Source organism: Gossypium hirsutum, chromosome A02 (assembly GCF_007990345.1).
Source record: "Gossypium hirsutum isolate 1008001.06 chromosome A02, Gossypium_hirsutum_v2.1, whole genome shotgun sequence".
NCBI classification, from domain to species: Eukaryota; Viridiplantae; Streptophyta; class Magnoliopsida; order Malvales; family Malvaceae; genus Gossypium; species Gossypium hirsutum.
In genome coordinates, this window is record NC_053425.1 from 105,970,807 (window position 1) to 105,991,532 (window position 20,726).

General features: G+C 29.2%; 1 long non-coding RNA gene across 1 annotated transcript; it reads right to left on the reverse strand.

The window, feature by feature from the left end:
• Nucleotides 1–15,589: 15,589 nt before the first annotated feature.
• On the reverse strand, nt 15,590–18,791 carry LOC121209597 (uncharacterized). The gene is made up of 3 exons (XR_005904722.1): nt 18,627–18,791; nt 16,687–16,777; nt 15,590–15,939 (listed from the first exon to the last, which is right to left on the reverse strand). It is a non-coding gene; the product is annotated as an uncharacterized lncRNA (long non-coding RNA).
• Nucleotides 18,792–20,726: the final 1,935 nt, after the last annotated feature.

A 20,726-nucleotide genomic window follows, 5' to 3' on the forward strand; every position in this document is an offset into this window, starting at 1 on the left:
ACTTGTTTGCTGCTTGCTTTACCATGTACTTCGTTGTGTTTCAACCACATTCTACAATGCTTATTAATAAGGGATCTTTAGTAACATGACCCGTGTTTAATTAATCTACCATTACCGCTATTTTCTATTCAAGATTTTGTTCGGCCGAGTAGCTTTTACATGGAGGTAGACAGATGAGTTTGGCTTTCAAATCCAAGCGTTTGCATCCTGTTTAAGCCACTAGGGTTCGTCGCTAGTTTTTGGTGTGTGCTAGGGCCATTGGTGATTAGCAGAGGATGAATGATCATGTACTTCCAATTTTTGGAAACAATGTGATGGAAAGTATTTGAATTTGTGGTGCCTACCAGAATAATATTATAATTTATGACTAAGAAACCATAACAACGACAACAATAATATCTAAAGTAGCCAAACAAATATGTATTATAATATATACGAACATATAATCAGAAAAAAATTACTAAATAAAATTCGATTTGAAGAAGATTGGATTAACTTAATTATGCCTTGTATCTTTTCTGTCACATTACATTCGCCTTGAACAAGGCTTAAAACAGGATGAACCCTTATCACCCTACTATTTTGTTCTCTGTCAGAACGTACTTTCGTTATTAATTAGCAAGACAAAAAGAGATCAGAAAATATCACATCTACTCGTTACCGACGATAGCTACATGTTCTTCAGAGTCAACAGAGAAAAAGAAAGATTCCTAGATCAATTTTGCAACATTTCAAGACTTTGCATGAACTAAACAAGTCTGAATTTATGCTTACAAGGAATTGCCATCCAAAATTCAAAAGAATGTTCCGGAGCATCCTTCAAGTGAAAATCACAATGGATTGAGGGAAATTCTTGGGCATTGGTTTGGGTCAACTGTGTAAAAGAGGTAAGTTCATTCAACCAGGCATCGATAGAATGGAATCTAAGCTTGCACTTAGGAAAGCTAAACTCCTTGGCAAGGTGGGAAGCTCACCTTGATCAGGTCCATTTTAGCAGACTCACCATTTTACGAATTGTCTTGTTTCCAAGTTCCGAAAAACATATGCAACATGATGGATCAATTAGTGTGAAGTTTTGCTGGGGAAGATAAAGATCCTAGGAAGATACAGTACCTTAATTGGGATCAAATTTGCACCAATAAGATGGCTGGAGGTCTAGGCATAAGGAAAATGAACATCATTAACATATTTTGATTATATATTCATTAAATGTATGTTTTTCTACTCTGCAATGTGTATTTCATAGTATGCCTAATTAACATATTTATTGTGCTTAATTTTGATAAATTTTTTAATGAGATATCATTTTAAACTTAATATTTGAATTTTTATTAGGTGCAAAAGCAAAATTTTAAAAAAAAATTAAGATACAGGACTGTCGTACAAATTTTGGACCAAAATATCAAAATTGATGGACAAAGATCTATTTTGAGAACTTTTATTTAAAAAAAATGATATTTCTAATTTTTAATTAAGATAATATTTTATTTTTTCATATTTTATCTTTTACTTTATTTTTAGTAAACTCCTCGAATTGTATATGTACATCCGCAAATATAGGAATGCGGGCGTCCCCTATACCTTTAACTTCAAAAGACACTTTATATATATATATATATATTTATGTTATAAAATAGAGAGATAGAGAGAATAAAGAACAAAGAAAAAATGAAAGCAATAGAAAATGTATTTCATTGATCAAATAGATGATTACAATGTTTCATCAGATTCTATTTATAGGCATAAGAAATATAAAAGAAGTAGAGATTTAATTCTAATAACTATTAGAATTTAAAGAAAAATAAAACTTTATCTTAATAATGATGGATATCCACTTAATAAGATATTCATAATAATTTATTCTTTTGTTTATTTATTATCTTTCGTTAGTAATTAAATTTTTCATTTAGCTTTAGGTCGATAAACAATTTGGGAAAGAGTCGTGAGATCTGAATCCGCACTTAAAACTTTCATTCTGGTATTTGTCGTTTCTCCAGTTTAGGAGTAGACACCGTTGTCGTACAAAGTTGTATTGGCACCAAGTAAAATAAGAGTACTTATTGATTCGGTGTTGATAGTTGTACAGTTGGAAGTATCTAATCGATTGTCTTTTATATTTGGTCTACTAAAGAACACATCAGTGTATCCAGTTAAGTAGTTGGTTGGATTCGTCAAGGGAAATAGCAATTGGATTTAAACAATCTATGCAGTTGAGGTAGTTGGTTCAAGTCGGACCCTTCTACTTGGCAAGGCTATTGGAAAGTTAAATTGTGGATGTGTGTGTGGTTGTTTGTTCGGTAAGGATTAGTGGTTGCGTGTTCCTACAATTAATTTACACACGAAAGGATTGATAGTTTGAGGTATCCTCGATCACTATAACTAACTTATCGATTGAAGGAGAATATTTGCTATTAAGGATCAATTCAAAACCAGAGCAAAAAATCGAGCCTAAAACTAGAATTTCATCATATCGATTTATTCAATATAATTTTGTTTCTGTTTATTTTTATTATTATTTCGATTTTAATTATCTCTATTGTTTTTACTTTTATTAGATTTAAATTTTCATGTTTTTAATTTTGCATAGAACGTCGCACGTCGTGAGCCAGACAACAACATGGCACGCAACCTAGTTAATTCAAAACGATAATTTTAGATATTTCAATCTCTATGGGATCAACTTTACTCCCTATACTATTATTTATTTACTGTTTAGGCGTAAGAATACTATTTTTAGTGAATTCGACACAAATCAGTATTGATCCATCATACTATCATATAATTGTTGCTTAGATCTCATTATCGGAACTTAAAATATATATATATATATTATTTTAGGACTTCTATTATGAAATTGTAAAATCCCAATACAGTAAAAAAATCCACTTTATTTGGGATTTAAAAAAATTAAATATATAAATAAATATAAAATATGTTTTATTTAAACAATTTTTTATAAAAGGTGTATTGTCAAGGAAAGCTAGTAATTGAAACATGGTGAGATTCCCACGTTTGTAATTTGATATGATGGGGGGTTGTATTGTCCTATTGAAGCATCCTTAAGTGGATTTGACATGATTTGGGGACTGATCATGTGCTAAGTTTGTAAGAAATAAGCGTTGACGAAAGATGTAATGTAATTATGCAGTATGAGGCAATCCATCTGGACTTAATGTAAGACAGACATGAGATAAACTTGTTGAACTATTAGATATATCAAGCTTGGAAGAGACTAAGCTTGAGCCAAGCCTTAATGAGGTTTGGATGAATCGAGAAACAGCAGATAGATCCAGGTAATGGGCATGGTAGCATGAAAGATGAGGGCTTAATGGAGGTTCATATGACAAAAATGGTCAGCACATCAGCTTAAATGGAAGGAGTAGAAACAACTCTTTTAATGAGTGATGCTAATGAAGAAACTTCTAGTGTTGCAAATGGTATTTTCGTGAACCAATCTCTTAGTGATTCATATGTCAAAAATAGGAAAAAGATTCTTCGTGAAGAGGCTGAAAAAGCATGGGAGTGGCTAAATTGATTGAGCTTAGAGCAGATGATGAGATTATAATTAGGGAAATGATGGACGTCGAAAGAGGTCGAACCAGATGAGATGGGTGGATTTCCATACGATTAGGAGTTTAAGGGTTGCACAAGGAATCTGTAGGTGATGATATGAAATGTTAGAAGGCTCAGGTATTTAATAAAATATAGATATTGTTTATATTCATATCTAAAAATGTTTATGGATGGAATTTGGGTTTCGATTCATTTTATTATATAGAAATAATAAAAATGTAATAAAAAATCATATATTAATATATATACATTTTAAATTTAAATAAAAAATATTTGCATTTATTATTTTAACAACAAAACGTGCTATGTGGATGAGCTCACTGCTCAATCCAACAAAACAGTAATCAGATTTGCCTACAGGTTGTGCAAAACAACCCGCAACTAAGACACATTTTGATTTCTTTTGTTTAATAGGATTATTTGGTCCGATAGGAATGGGTCATTGGTTAGAAGAGATTCAAACTTTATTTACTTAAATTCTAGTTAAATTGTAAACACTTCAATAAATTATATTTTTATTAGAATAATTATTCTAAATCTTAAAAGATAAAGATGTATAGAGTTTAAATCTTTTAGAAATTCTTATACTGTAAATAGAAACTAATTTCAGTCATTGATATAATTTGATATGTATTATTAGATTTGAAAGAATACTTATTCTTAAATTAAAAAATATATTTGAAAGTATTTATTCAAACATTCCGTGTGTATTGGTTTCTTGTGGTTTTCAATTCTTCCAATTAAGTTGACTTAAACGGATTTGAAATAAACAAATAGCCTAAAATCATACGAGTTACTAAACTTAAGTTCTAGTACTATGAGACTAGTAATATGTTGCACCCATGACTCTAAATTTCAAAATTGGACGTAAGAAAAGTCAGAATCCTATGGTACATGGGAACAAGATGGACTTTTCTTCTCATTTTTACGCTATGAAACCCAATTCGAGAAAACAAGATGGACGTGCTTAATTCAATATCTGATAATAACTATAAACAATCCCGGCTAAATACAATATGTGATAATAACTATAAACACTCCCGGCTAAATACATGGCTGACAGATACCTTAATGATTGTTAAGTACTGAGAGAATGTATTTTTTTTCAAGTAAATAGCAACAATATTAGCAAGTAAACGACGTAATTGAGATATCCATTTTAATGGATAACGTCTTGAACGGCGCCCGCCATGCACGTGGGGGCATCAAATCTTCTAATCCGCCCCCTTTTTTTTCCCCTTCTTTTTCTTCCATTTTGCATCTTGAAGAATTTTCTACAAATTTCATATCTTTTGGATATATATATTAAGAATACTTTTTTATTATTTATTCAAACACAACACTACTCTGCCAGCCGAAATGGTGTTGTGATAATTATTCTCTATGGTTCAAAAACGTGTGTATGGCTTAGTTTCAAGTTTCTTATAAGATGGCTGGCTCCAACTTGGTAGATGAAGACAAAGGAATATGCGAAAGCAGAGTGAGTTAGAAACCAAAAAATTCTACATTTCTTTGTCATATCTTGGTCCACAAAGACTTTATAAGGGAACAAATGTCTTTGATCGTTTTTATATTTCAGCATGGAGAGCCGAAAACAACCTTTTAAAGTGTGGGGGGAAATAGTAAGCAGCTAAAGTCTGAGCCCCTAGTTTTCAAACTAATTTTTTTTGGGTAATTGCACTAAACGTATTTTAAGTTAGTTATCAACTTCAAAATTTTTTAATTGAATTCTCACACATGGGCAAATATAAAGGGCAGTAGAGGTGATCATGAGTTGGGTTACCTAGCCTGGCCCGAAGGCCTGCCCGAAAAATGAGAAAGTTTGGGTAAAAATATAAGCACGAAATATGGGTTTGGGAAAAAAAAGAGGCTCGCTTAGAAAACAAGTCGGACCTCGGGTAAAACTTTTTGCTCCCAGGCCTGGCCCGACCCGGCCCAAATTATATACTAAATAATTTTTTTTTATTTTTAATCATATTTACTTTTTATTTTCAATTTTAATATAACTACTTTTTATTATATTTTCAATTTATGTATTGTTTTAAGAATTATTTTAGTCTATTTTTTATTTGTTTCTTGTTTTAATATTTGTTTTAATATTCTTAAATGTATTTAATTTATTATATTTTTAATTTTTTTATTTAATGAAATAAGCTAAAAAAATTAATATGGGTCAGGCCGGGCTGGGCTCGGGTTTAGCAATTTTATTTTGGGTCGGGCTTGGACAAATTTTTAGGCCCATATTTCGGGCCAGGCCAGGCCCGGGCTAAGAAAACTGGCCTAAAATTTTATCTAGGTCTGGCCCAGCCTGGCCCAGCCCACGATCACCTCTAACAAGCAGGGTCCTTAAAAGTTATTAAACTATAAATGTATATATGATAAATTTGTATTTTAGCCCCCAAAAATGAAAAAAAATCTATTTAGTCATTTTAAGAAAATGATGAAATTATAAACTAATACATAATAAAATTATACTTTTGACCTTTAAAAAAAAGTTATAGTTCAATTTTGGCCCCTTTTAAAAAAAATTCTAATTTCACCTCTGCTTTCAATCAGCTTAGTCCTTAAGCAAATTACCTATTGTCTAGACAACTTAGGAATTGACGTGTTAAAAAATGAAATATTCCTCCTAAAATTTATTCACACTATTTTTTTTACACATTAAATTTACATATATTTGCAATTTTTTCACATATTTTAAATATTCTCTATGTCATATTTGAATTGAAATTTAAACCCCTATCTAATTAATATAACATTAATGCATTAAGGACTCAATTAAAACATTTCAAAGTTTAAGAATCACTTATAATTTAGATAATAATTTGACAATGTTTGGTGTAATTAATCCAATTTTTTTAAAGTGGAGAATGGTTTAATTGTATCTCATTTATTCATCTCTTAATATCACGTACATCTTTTTATTTAAGAGATAAATATCAAAACTATACATAAACTATGATTTAATGTGTAATTGAATACACCAACTTTGATATTGTGCAATTTTATACATAAAATTTTGATTTAATCCAATTTTTATAAATTATTAACACAATTATTGATATAACATCATTTTATGTTTATATATTGCATACACAAAATAATTATATTTATCCAATATAAAAATAATTTGATGTATTTATTTCTTTAAATGTATATGATTAAATCAAAATTAAAGTTTCAAGTATATATTTAAACCAAAATTAAAATTTTATGTGTATAATTACACCAAATTACAATTCATGTATATAGTTATATATTAAATTAAAAATTTACGTATAATTTTAAATTTTATCTATTAAATAATTTAAGCATGAAGATATTGGTAGCACATTCCATCATTTTTTATCGTTCTGTGTCTTATCTATCATTTCTAAATGCCCAAGCAATGTGCACTTTTTTTTTTACTCATTAAAAGATAAAATTTTAAATTTATGAATTAGTTTTGATATATAATATAGTATGATATATATAAATTTTATCTTAATTCAACCCCATATATATATATATATAAATCTTTTAGTCGACTGATAAAATACCTAACCTATTCCAATTTCCAAGTCCGAAATGTTTGATTCTTCATCAACACAGTTTAGTAGGTTACGTCTTTGACAATTTGTCACTTCGTAGAAAACAAAGAGAAACAAACATTAAAATTAAAATCTGTGATGTTAGTGCCATAAATAATAAGGTTGTTTATCTCATGCTGATGCTTGCTTGAGCTGTGGGGTTTTTAATGGCCAAAATTGAAAAAAAAAAAAGATTACTGTTTAATTGTTACACATTAGTCAAGACGATACATATAAAGATATTCAATATAAAAATTATCTAAATTGATAATATTAGAATACTAGGAAGGAAAAGGTTTATACTTTATTTACTTTTTCAAGTCTGAGAAGCGATGTTTGGCCACGTATAAGAGTGCATTGTGGAATATTGTACTTGTGGTAAAATTGCTATAAACAATTTTTCCTAAAAGTTAAATTATATTTTATCTTTCTATTAAAAGATTAGATAAATTAGACCAAAAAGTAAATTAATCATTCTGTTAAATTTTTCATCAATTTTTACTATTAAAAATTAGTTATTGCACATTAGCATAAAGTGCACGTTTTATTTCATTATTCACACCAGTTTTTAACAACGAAAATGAATAAAATTTTTAACAAAAAGACTAGTTTCTTCTTTAAAATAAGTAAAATGTAATCTAACTTTTAATATATGAACTTACTTTCACGGTACTTTTACCTCGTAGCATAAGTTGAATGTTCAAGTCCTTGCACATAGATAGCATTCATGATTAATATTACACATAATACTAACATTTCTTCTCTAAACCTTATAGGTTGTATCTCCATATTTTTAGCTTTCCAGACTCTATGAACTCACGCCTCCAACAAACATATAAAGACACTCAAACTCTGTAAAATCAAAAGACAACTTCAACACCAAAATAATAGTTTATCATTGTTAGGGTCTAATCCCCCTCAACAAAGAAACTTTGAACGGAAAAAGGTGAAAATGTTTAACCAAACTCTCAAATAATTAATTAATTAGCACCCGAACCAGTACTTTACGTACGTGAACAATTCCTTGCTGTAAAAGTTGATTGAGTCTATCAAAATTAATTTAAAAAGAGAAAATCCAAACATTATAATTAAATTATAATATTTTGCACGTGCATGACCCATGTGATAAATTATTTATAAATTATAAATATCGATGAAATGGAAACTTGGAAAATATACACATAATATATCTATGAGTTTATAATGTGAAAGCTAGAATAAATTGAAACAGCTGCTTAATTGTAGCATAGTTTATTGATTGGACTTTACGAATAATATTAAAAAGTACACATAATTCTAATGTGAAATTAAGTAGAATTATATTAAATTAAAATTATATGTATGAAGTTGTGTCTTATGCATCAAATCATAAGTTCCGTTTGTCCTACTCATAAAAAAATTATGTTTATTCCATTATAAATTAAATCAAAATTGGTATTAATTTGAAAATTTATCCCTTTAATCATCCACCTACTTTTATTAAATCAGAAAACCGTTTATTAATAATAGTCCACTTACATAAATACTAGTGGCATAGATATTAAAATATTTGTTTTTATTAGTCGAAGTTTGACAAAGAAAAAACAAAAAACCCAGAGTAGAAAGTCAAATTGATTTGTAATTAAATTCCAACATATGGGGCATCACGTTATTTCCAGAGAAAACTTTATCGTCCACTTTACGTTATCCTACACAACAAATGTTAGAAGTTGTAATAATTACATCTTGTAATATGGGTTAGAGCACAAAACAAAACAAAACAAAATTACTATGTGACCTTAATTTTTGTCTGAATATATTTGGTATAGATTGAACTTCTTAACCATTTGAAGAATTTGAAAGTCATAAATTATTAAGATATTCTTTTCATTAATGCTTATTTATTTATGGCTCAGGCTTGCTGATAAAGAAAGCAACCAGAACATCCTTTGAAAAACTATTAGAGAAAGTTTAATCCTTTTTAAATTCATCTTTAAATTTTAAAATGTTTTAATTATATCCTTAAAACATGATAATCAATCAAATCTTTCTATGACTAATAGTGAATTTTTTATTGTCCTATTTCATACCAATATAGTATACACCAGAATTACAAACATTTGTGACACCGTCAATTACAGGTGTTAAATGGAGTGGGCATGGTGGGTTCAGGTTGGATTTATCTAAGGTATTTATACACTTTTTTTAAGTTGAGGTTCAGTCCAGCCCAAAAAATAGATTTACTTTTTTGTCCAAAGCTTGGCCTAATTTAAAAAGATAAATTCGGGCCACCCATATTTGATTTTTTTAGATTAATTTTATTTAAAATTAATTTTTAAAAAAATATAATGTACTAAAAAAGGTTAGAATAAAAGTTTTCTAACATATTAAAAAGAATTTATTTTAAAAAATACTACCATAAATATAATAAATATTTTATTGTATTAAATATAAAATTTAAAATTTTATATTTTGGGTTGGATTATTTAGTTGTGTAAGTTATTTTTAGGTATTAGGTAATGGGTTTAATTATTATTGGATTAGTGATTTAATATAAATATAAATATATAATTATTATTTAACATATATAATTAATAATATTCGGGCTGGGCTCGGGCAAAAAAATCTTTCCCAAGTCTCGACCCATATAGAAAATGAGCCTTAAATTTTACCCGAGCTCATTTTTGGGCATCATATTTTATCCAAACCCTTCCATTTTTCCAGCGAGCCTTCAAACTTGGGTAGGTGACCCGGGCCATGAGCAGGTTTACCATCAATACAACAATGCAACAAAATCCAAAACACTTTAACACATCAACACCATAAATGCATACACCTCTACCACAAATTCACAACAAAACAACAACTCAACATGACAAAAGCACTTGTAATATAAACTATGCAACTTCAAAAATGAAACATCAACAATACTCCTCAACAATCGAAACACATACCAAACTTTTGACTAATTTATATGAGATCAATACAACAATAACTCAAATATTTAAAGCCTAAATGTGAATAATAAGGAGGGAACATGCAAACCATTTTTGTTTAGACTGTTAACCAGGGAGGATTGAGAAGCTTAATTCATCCCTCATGCAATATGCCTTTCGGGACATGGTAGCCACTCAATCAATTGCCTTATCGGTAAGGGTATAGATAAGGGGGTAAGTAGTGGCCTTAGTCTCCTAAAAATGGTAAATATGTCTTTCAATCCCTTTGAAGTTTATGAAATTACAAGTTAATATAATGGTAAAATTGCACTTCAGTTCCCCTAAAAATTTATTATTCATCTCTGGCATCCCTAAAGTAAATTTCTAGCTTCTCCCCTATTTATTGGCATTTCTTGAAACCAATCTCAATTTCTTGTAAGGAATCAACATTGACAACTCCTTTATATATTTTATTACAAGTCTTATCTTCCAATCACCTTGAGTCTCCTTATCACTCAACCTATTTTCTCCATTTTAGTATTACTATTTTTAGTCTTCATAAAGAAAATCATTCCTGAATCATATTTCAAAGGAGCTTGAACTATCAAGGTCAAGCGATCCCCTTGACAGTTCCATGATATTTTAATAATTTCTCCTTTGTAGCTGTTTGAGGATAGCCACCACAACCTTTTTTCTAATTCATTTAGCAACTTCACCTTTGTTCTCTTTCCATCTTCTCTCCTATCCTCTCATACTACCAAACTACCATACTTGGATTTCCCATTAATACCCCTTCCTCAAAACCCTTTTCTACTCCTTGCCTTTCCTTTTTTCCTAAGCAAATTTCTTAGTTTCCTTCATAGCTTCCAAAAGCAAATCCAAACTCCTTATATTCTCAAATACAACTTGTTCCACTAAAGCCATTCTATTAAACTTGTCCTTATATACTTTGGGCATTTACACAACATTTTTCTAATTTATATCATTCATCCCCCTCCCTGTAACACCCTTAACTCGTTTTCGTTACCGAAATAGGATTACGGAGTATTACCAAGCATAACTTCATAATAGAACCAATTATACAATTACATGTTAACATTTAATAGTTGAATCTAATTATGGTCAAAATACACTTACAGAACCTAAATCGAGCTACGAGGCACTAAAATATTTTGGGAACATTCTGAATCAATTCGAAACAAATCAAAAATTTATGGAAAAACTTGGAAATTTTGGAAACAGGGGTCACACGACCATGTGACATAGCCCAGACTGTGTGGATATTCGAAGTCTGGACATACAATCGTGTCCTGGCCCGTATAGGTATTCGAAATAGGACCATAGATGTGTCGTAGGCCATATGCAAACCGTGTGTGCATTTGATGTTGGGTCATACGACCGTGCCGTAGGTCGTGTGCCAGACTATGTTACATACTAACTTGAGACACACAGTCGTGTCACAAGCTGTGTCTCAAACCGTGTGAAACTTGTATCTAAAACAATAATGACACACAACCGTGTGGGGTGGGGGTGTTGTAATACCCTGAAAATTTTTATAGTTATCGAAAAAGTGCATTTTTGGGTCTCCGTTTCTGAAAAATAGATTCGTAAATATTTATTAAAAATATTTACGTAGTTAAGAGAGTGATTAATTAAAGTTTAATGAAGCAAATTAGCTTAAATAAAGGATAATTAGATAAAAGAATTAAATTGAATGAAGTGTGAAAGTTTAATTATAGGATAAAGAAATTGAAAGGACTAAATAAATAAATAAGCCAAAGGAATGCCAAGTGTATGGCAAAAATAAAATATATGTGTAATAAGTATTATACATACATTTGTAATACATGTATGTATTTACTTATTATTTAAGTAAATAATTAATGTATTTATTATTATTAAATTGATATTATATGATGAATAGATTAAATAAAGACAAGTGTATGGTAATGATTTGGTACAAATGTATTAATAAAAAAATACATACATTTGTAATATATGTATTTGATATTAAATGGATATTTATTATTTAGTGAAAGATATTTATTAAATAAATAATTATATTATAATATATTTATATGATAAATAAATGTAAAATGACAAGTATATGGTGAGGATGAAATACAAATGTAATAATATATGTGCCCAAGTGTAAAATAAATATTTGATACTAAGTAGATATTTAATAAAGTCATTATTATTATTGTTGTTATTATATATTATATATATATAAAGTAAAACAAAAGAAAAAGAAACAGAGAATGAGACGAAACAGGGGAAAGAAAGGAAGGAAAGAAAAATAAAAGGAAAATTGGGGCTTTTGAAGCCTTAAGCTTTACTAGGTAAGTCAATTTGATCCCTTTTCTTGCAATTTTGATGTTTATGGAACTCTAGAGAAGAGTACTACATGAATTATATCAAAAGTTAGGAAGTTAATGAATTTTTATGTGTTGATTAAGTTGAACAAAAAGATGAATTAAGGACTAAATTGATAGAAATTCAAGTTAGAAATGAAATAATGATTGAATTGTAAAGTGATTCATAAGTTTTATGCTTTAAGGACTGAATTGAAAGAATTTCAAAATTATGGTTTTATGATGAAAAATAGATAATTATTTCTAAGTTTGGTTAAAAATTGAGTAGAAATAAAGTATGAATTAAGATAGAAAAGTAAGTGAATTTAGTTAGGATTAACTTGAAATTAAAAGTAGAAAATCAACATTTTGCACTAAGACTATTTTGGACAGCAGCAGTAGTCTAAGTTTGAAAAATCACCAAAAATTTTATAAATTTAATTAGAGGATGAATAAAATATGGAATTAAGTCTTATTGAGTCTAGTTTCTTATAGAAGAAACGGTATAAGCATTTAAATTGTAAATTATGAGATATAATGAATTTTGTGAGACAAGTTCAGAATGAATTCGGGTTCCCCTGTTCTGACTTTGGAAAATCACCAAAAATTGGAGAAAAATAATTAGAGGCTTAAAGTCATATGTTTAGAATTCCTAATGAGTCTATTTTCAGGATAAATCAACAAGAATATTATCCGAGTTTTGTACTGTGAGATAATTAATTTTTAGTGAAGAAGGGTTGGAACTATCAGACAGCAGAATAGGGGTGAATTTAAAGAATAAACTGTACTTATTGGCTAAACCAAAAATTCTTAAAATTTTATGGTAAGAATATATATGATTCTAGTTTCAGGGAAAATTTGAATACTTTAATTTGGAGTTCTATAGCTCCAGATATAAATAATTTAGTGACTATGACGCAGATAGACAGCTTGAATATTCATAAAAGTAAATAATAAAAATTATGGATAATGTTACTTACAAGTGTGTTATCTACATTAAGGATGTGGAATGGAGAGGTGAAGGAGGAAAAATATGTATGAATATTCATCTAGCATGGCTAATTTGTATATTTTAGGCTCGGGGACTAAATTGAATAAAAGAAAAACTTTATGGGCAATTTTGTAAAAATGTCAAAAATGACCAAATTGTATGAAATGGATTATTTTATTATTTAAATTACAAAATTTAAATGAAATTATTAATTTAGTTTAAGATCGGGAGAAAACATGTTTTAGGGATTAAATTGAAAAGTGTTGAAATTATGGAAAATTCTGATATTTTATAAATTCATGGACTGTTATCAATATATATGAGAATAATAGCTGGAAATAAGGATTAAATTGCAAGAATTTTATTTTCCTGACCCTAAGGATGAAATCGTCATTAATTAAAAGTTTAGGGGCAAAATGGTAATTTTGCCTAGAGAATTAATTAAATGCATTAGAATATGAAATGAATGAAAATGATGATCAAATTTATTTATAAAGATCCGGACGACTCAAATATGAGACTTGATCGTGGAAAAGAAAAGATATCGGATTAATGAAATTATAAACACAAACAAGCAATGAGGTAAGTTCGTGTAACTTGAATTATATTCTTAAATGCTTGAGATTGTATGTTATTGATGTGAATATGATTTGAATGTTCATTGTATGAAAATTAATGAAACATTGATATATTTGATAAAAAAGGGGAAGAAACCCCGGTTGAATGAAAGGAAATTTCGATGGATCTCTGAAAAGGAATTGATGGTAAAAGGATCTAGCCCGGACGGGTGATCCTATCTTGATATAGCCCTCCCGAAGAATATGTGTAAAATGGATTTAACCCGGACGGGTAATCCGAATTAGGGTCTGAATTTAGCTTGAATTGGTAATTCAAATCCAAGCTCATTAGAGTAATTGTCGTTGCAGGGGATTTAGCCTGGACTGGTAATCCCAACAATACTCTATGAGTTTATATTACAGGGGATTTAGCCTGGACTGGTAATCCCACTGTAAGGATGAGGTTCGCGGGAGTGTGCTCTCTGATATGAAATGTGTAAGACCATGGTTGAAAGATACCATGGCAACATGATATGAAATGTGTAAGACCATGGTTGAAAGATACCATGGCAACATGATATGAAATGTGAAAGACCATGGTTGGAAGATACCATGGCAACCTGATATGAAATGTGTAAGACCATGGTTGAAAGATACCATGGCAACGTGATATGAAATGAACAAGACCATGGTTGAAAGATACCATGGCAACATGACAAAAAATAAGTAAGACCATAGTTGAAAGACACTATGGCATCATGTCAAAGATAAATAAGGCAGTGGATGGGAGACGCTATGACATCTGTTGAACAATTGATATTCAGGTAATATGTATCAGATGAAGAAAGATTATATGAAATGGTTGTGTAAAATGTTTACAAGAACTGGTCATATGGAAATATATGTACAAAATAGTTATATGAAATAATTATGAAGATAGATAAACGAAATAAGTATAAGTACATGGAATATAATTTATGTTAAGATATAAGCTATTACCGGAATAAATATACATAAAATATATGGAAATGATGGAGCATGAAATATTGATATAATGAAATGAATGATATATGCTTATGAAGAAACGGTAAGAGCATGATATGTTTCATGGCATGTACATATATGATTATCTTTTATATGCTGATACAAGGAAATTATGTAAGTTGAGACTATTATTAAACTCAAGTGCGATATGTCGAGAAAATAGATATATCAATGTTGAATTTGTATGAGATATGTGCAAGTATACTAACAATGTTGCTGTTTGATGCTTATACAAATGCCAAACTATTGATTGAATGGTAATATATTTATTTATATGATGCATTGAATCGATAAGTATTTAAAATTTTTTTAAGTGATCTGCAAATGGTAGTAATGCTCCGAAACCCTGTTCTGGCAGTGGATACGGGTTAGGGGTGTTACAGGTGTGATAGCCCGTGTCCCAGGTCGTGTGCTCCAATTTTAACCCCTAAAACAAGCCAATTCAAACACCATTTCTTGCACAATAAAAAACACCATAACTAGCCTATTTTACATGGTTAAAAGCATATTCAAAACACCAAATACATGCCAAATATTCATCCATCCCATGTTTAACCAATATGCCATCAAAAGGCACCTTAATTGACACACTAATTCAATTCAAAAACAAAGTTACATTTTCCACACCTTAAACATATAACATTTATACCAAAAAGACCATTTCATTCTTATACTACACCACCATAACTTATCACTTTAAAAGCATAACCAAAATGACCATAACCATATAAGTTTAAACATTTACAAGCCAAATCAAACTATATATATATAAATAGATACAAGCAAGACCCAAACACACCATATTAATAAGCTAATCTAAAGCATCTATTACATGCCATTTATAACCTTGTACCAAGGTAACCAAAAACTACCAAAATGATGGAGGAATAGTGTGACCGTGCTCCTACGTTCCAACCGTTTGAGATTTCCAATGACCTACAGAACGATAAATAACTAATAGAAGCAATTAGCTTAGAAAGCTCATATAATGTGAACTTAAACTTACCGACTATGTTATATTTTAACCATTCAAGCATGGATTTAATCATTTAATCAAGTGCATACATTTCAATCCTATACACCTAACTCCACCAATTTAGTAAATGTAATGAGCATATAAATTCAACCAATTCATGGAACATTTCAGGAAATGAATCTCAATATACAAACCATCCATCACATATTCAATTAGTTCCCTTTCCAATCCAATTACACATAACATACTTTCCATTTCATATGCTCAATAACATAGATCGTTTCATATTCGTACATTTCCATTTAATCTTAATTGCCCGTTGAACCACATAGAATAACATCGGATACTTGGGAAATGCTCACACAAAGTTTGTCTTTTCATGTAACTGTAACCGTCTTTATAATGCTCACACGAGCTATGGGTCGGGATATAAGCTACACGATGTTGCTCATATGAGCTGTGGAGAATCCACAACAAATGTAGGACCTCAGCCATCAGTAGGACATCCAGGACCAGCAATCAAAACCATATAATCCCTAATAACATGTCATTTGTATCCTAAGTATCCACAAGGTTCAAACGAGACTATTAAACTGTCAAATATGCAAAACATCTTAATATTATCAATTTAAATTATACCTAACATAACATTAATTAACATACAATCCAAACAACAATTAATAAGTTTAATACTCATACGAACTTACCTCGATTACAACGATTGTTAAAACAAAGTCGAGAACTAATCCGAGACTTTCGCTTTCCCTCGATTCAAGTCTGGTTGATTCTTTTCTTGATCTAAAAATTAATTTCATTCAATTAAATAATTCAAATAGTCTAATATCATTAGTTCTAGCTTATAACTCATTTTACTATAAATTTACAAAATTACCCCTAATATTTTAACTTTTGTGCAATTTAGTCCTTAAATTCGGAACTTACAATTTAGCCACAATTAATAAAATTTCATGCTAGCCGATTTTCATAGGGTTCCATAGCAGCCTATATTTATCAAAATTTTACATTAACACCAATGAATTTTACTATTTTAACAAATTAATCCTTAAACATTAAAATTAACAAAAACTACTTTACAAAATAATTCTATTTAACAATCTATCATTAACTTCAAGAACACTTCAATTTCATCCATGGCAAGTTCCTAGACTTTTAACAACTTTAGAAATTGACCCCCAGGCTAGATAGATTAAGCTAATACGATAACAAAAGCATAAAAATTACTAAAAACATAATTAAAATCACTTACATGCAAGCAAGATTAAGAACCGAATCTTCCAAGCTTACTTCTAGAGAATTTCGGCTTAAGAAAAACCAATTTCAAAAGATGATAGCTTTTTTAGTCTTTTTTTGTTTTAATTTTCATTTAATTATCATATTACCATTTTATCCTTAATTGTTTTAACTAACAAATAATAAACATGAGTTCATAAATGTCCACTATATATATATATATATACATATATATGTTCTAATTGCCATCTAAGTTTATTAATTAAATATTCCATAGCCATTTGACCCCTTTTTTCTAATAGAAATCAACTTTTGCAACCTTTACTATTTAGTCCTTTTTAATTAGTTAACTAACTAAACATTAATTTTTTTAACCAAATTTTAATACAACCTTAATAAATACTCCTAAACATTAAATAAACATTAAAATACTAACTCGTTAGTCAGAATCGTGGTCTCGAAACCACTATTTTTGACACCATTGAAGCAGACTGTTACGCTCCCTCTTTTCAATTTTAATTTTCCAAACTTTGTAGTTAAACCATTTTCTTGTTCCTCACCTACCTTATTTTCCTATTATCATTCCCCCCATTTTCCCTAATCTCCTCATCTAGGGGGTAATTCAACTATATATGGTTGATTTCTCTTGGCCTCATCCTTTCCTTACTAGCCTTACCACTCCATTCAATTCTAACCTTCCACACCCCACCCAACTTTCCTCAAATCTCAACAACCATCCCACCTTTAATTCTAAATTCCTCACCCACCTTCCTCATTTCCACTCCCCAACCCTTCAATATTTTTTCCATACTCTTTTCTTCACAACACATCCCATCAACAACCTCCCTTACCTCTATTCTAACCTTATCATCCCTCTTATTCCCATTAAACTCTCTTTGCTCATCCCTTGTCCTTTCTAAATCTTCATCATTAACTTTATTAAAAGCCTCACACCAATTTCATTTCCCATCCTTAACCCCTCCTTCCATCCTTATAAAACTAGAACTTACAACCTTATCACACTCTTTTTCCTCCCTCCTCAAGAACACACTATCGTCAGGACAACTCCCTCTCAACCCTTTTCCTCTCTCACTCTTTTTAGTTCTATAGCTATTAAATGTTAGGGAAGATGAGACAAAGTCAAAGAAAAAAATGGTACGAAAATCTCAAGACTCAAGAAACTGACTCTTAGCATAAAAGAGAAAAACTCCCAAAAAGAGAGAGAAACTGTATTTCGCAAGAAGTTCCTAGTTCCATCTCTAATGTGAATTTAAGCATTAAATGTCAATTCAAATCTAATGCGAGCACATTTAAAAGATTTAGATCAAATTGTAAGCATCTGTGGCAACTATAAAATTATTTTTTTACTTCTCTCTCTCAAAGAAAACTCTCTAACCTCTTTTTAAAAGCTTCTCATCCAACTGCTTCATTGCTGGCAACTGGCCATCATCCTCCCCCTTTTCTTTTTCTCTTTGAACTATTCTTTTAGTGTTGGTTTAGGCAATCCAATGACCCCGAAAGGTGGTGTCAATGGTGATAATAACGAAAGACATGTTTACAATGTAATCAACATATTTTAAATATACTTCATGTCAAATTTAAGATGACATTTACTAATTAAAAACCTAATTGATACACTACTGATATTTTAAACATTGAAAAATCAACTGGAGAAATATAAAAATCAGCATACAATCTAAGCATAATTAGGAATCTCTAGTAAAAAAAAACTATAAAAAACATATATGTGGGCAATTTAAACGAATATAATCAAGAAAGGGTGGTGGGTGAGATCATTATTAATTTCTTTTATATTAACATACATACATATAATATCTCCATTATTTTAACCCCCAATTATGTTGATAATAAAAGTAAAGGCAAGGCTTTTTGGAAGGACAAACTTTGTCCAAAGGTTGTAGTCTCTGAATTACCTAACTTAACCTAACACAGATGGTCTACAACCTAGTAAGCTAATAAATGAGGATATTTTGGTCCATAAACTTCGCTCTTCTTTTCCAAATTCCAAAATTATTCTCCATTTAATTGTTGTCGCATAATTGCATCAAAACTTTTGTTTTTGAAATGTTTTCAACAAATGGTCAACTTACACTTTCATCATTTTTCCACAAATTATGTTTTAGAATAATAATATAATACATCTCAATACCAACAATTATATCATTTATTACAAATGACTAAGATTAATAATGATAATAATAACATTTGGACAAAATTCACTAACAAACCAACATATATCGCAAAAAATCATAATAAATCTTAACATAGGATGAGATTTAAACTTGAAATTTTAAAATTTTTAAAAATATAACTTACATAATTCATGAATAAATTTGATAATCATGTAATAAACTCTTTATTTAAGATAGACTTTTGGTTATGAATGCATAAATATATTAATAGATGTTTATGCATAATCAATTCATGTCAACTTTTACATAAAAACTTCTTTTTTTTGGGTTGGTGGATGGCTGTTTCATTCATATTTTTTCAAATATATTAATAGTAAATTTAAAAAATTGATTTAAAATGAAGCTGCTTAATTACACTAATTATCAAGGCTTAAGCTATGGGTTTTGATTTGATTTGACTAGAAAGGGGACCTACCTTTGAGGCATAGAAGACTGAACTGAACCTTCTAATTAAAGTTCATTTTCATTTGTATGAAAGGAATCTTTTTTCATATCATTTTATTATTAATTTTTTTAGAGGTAAAACTACAAGTGATCAACTCTTTTCCATATCATTTTATTCATAATCACATAAGTAGAATACAGTTAGAATATAATTATCATAAAAACAAAAAATATTGTTTATTTAAAATTCAATCTAATATCAATTATTATGTTTTTAAAATTAAATTTATATATTCTTATATTTTAATTTCATAACCATCTTATTAATGAAATGTTACAAAATCTATAAAAAAATATAAATAATTAAATATAATTTAATTAATGCATACCACCAATACACAGGTAAAGAAAATTAGTACACATATTATATGTGTATATAAGTGTAAGCGTGAGTTGTTTGGAATGTTAGTAATCTCACACGGCAAAAGGAAACACAATATAAAAAATATAAATATCAATTTCTTTAAAACTTGTCTAAATTTGGCTAGGGACTTAGTCTACTAAGTGGGTGAGTTTACTTATTGAATTTTGTGGTGTCGCAATAATTTTTTTCGGATTAATTATAATTATAATTATTTATTTTATTATATTTTTGAAATAAGGGTATGTTAGTTAAATGTAAAAGGTTTTACGAAAAATATTTTCTGCATTTTCCTGTGTTTGTTTCACAAAAAATAGTTTAGTCAACGGAAAATGATTTACAGGTCAATGTAAAATAAGTTATTTTTCTTGTAAAATGAATTATCTTTTTGAAAAACGTAAGTCATTTTTTGGAAAAGAGCTCATTTATAGATAATTTTATTTTTATATAAAAATTAACTTAAATAAAGCTTAATATT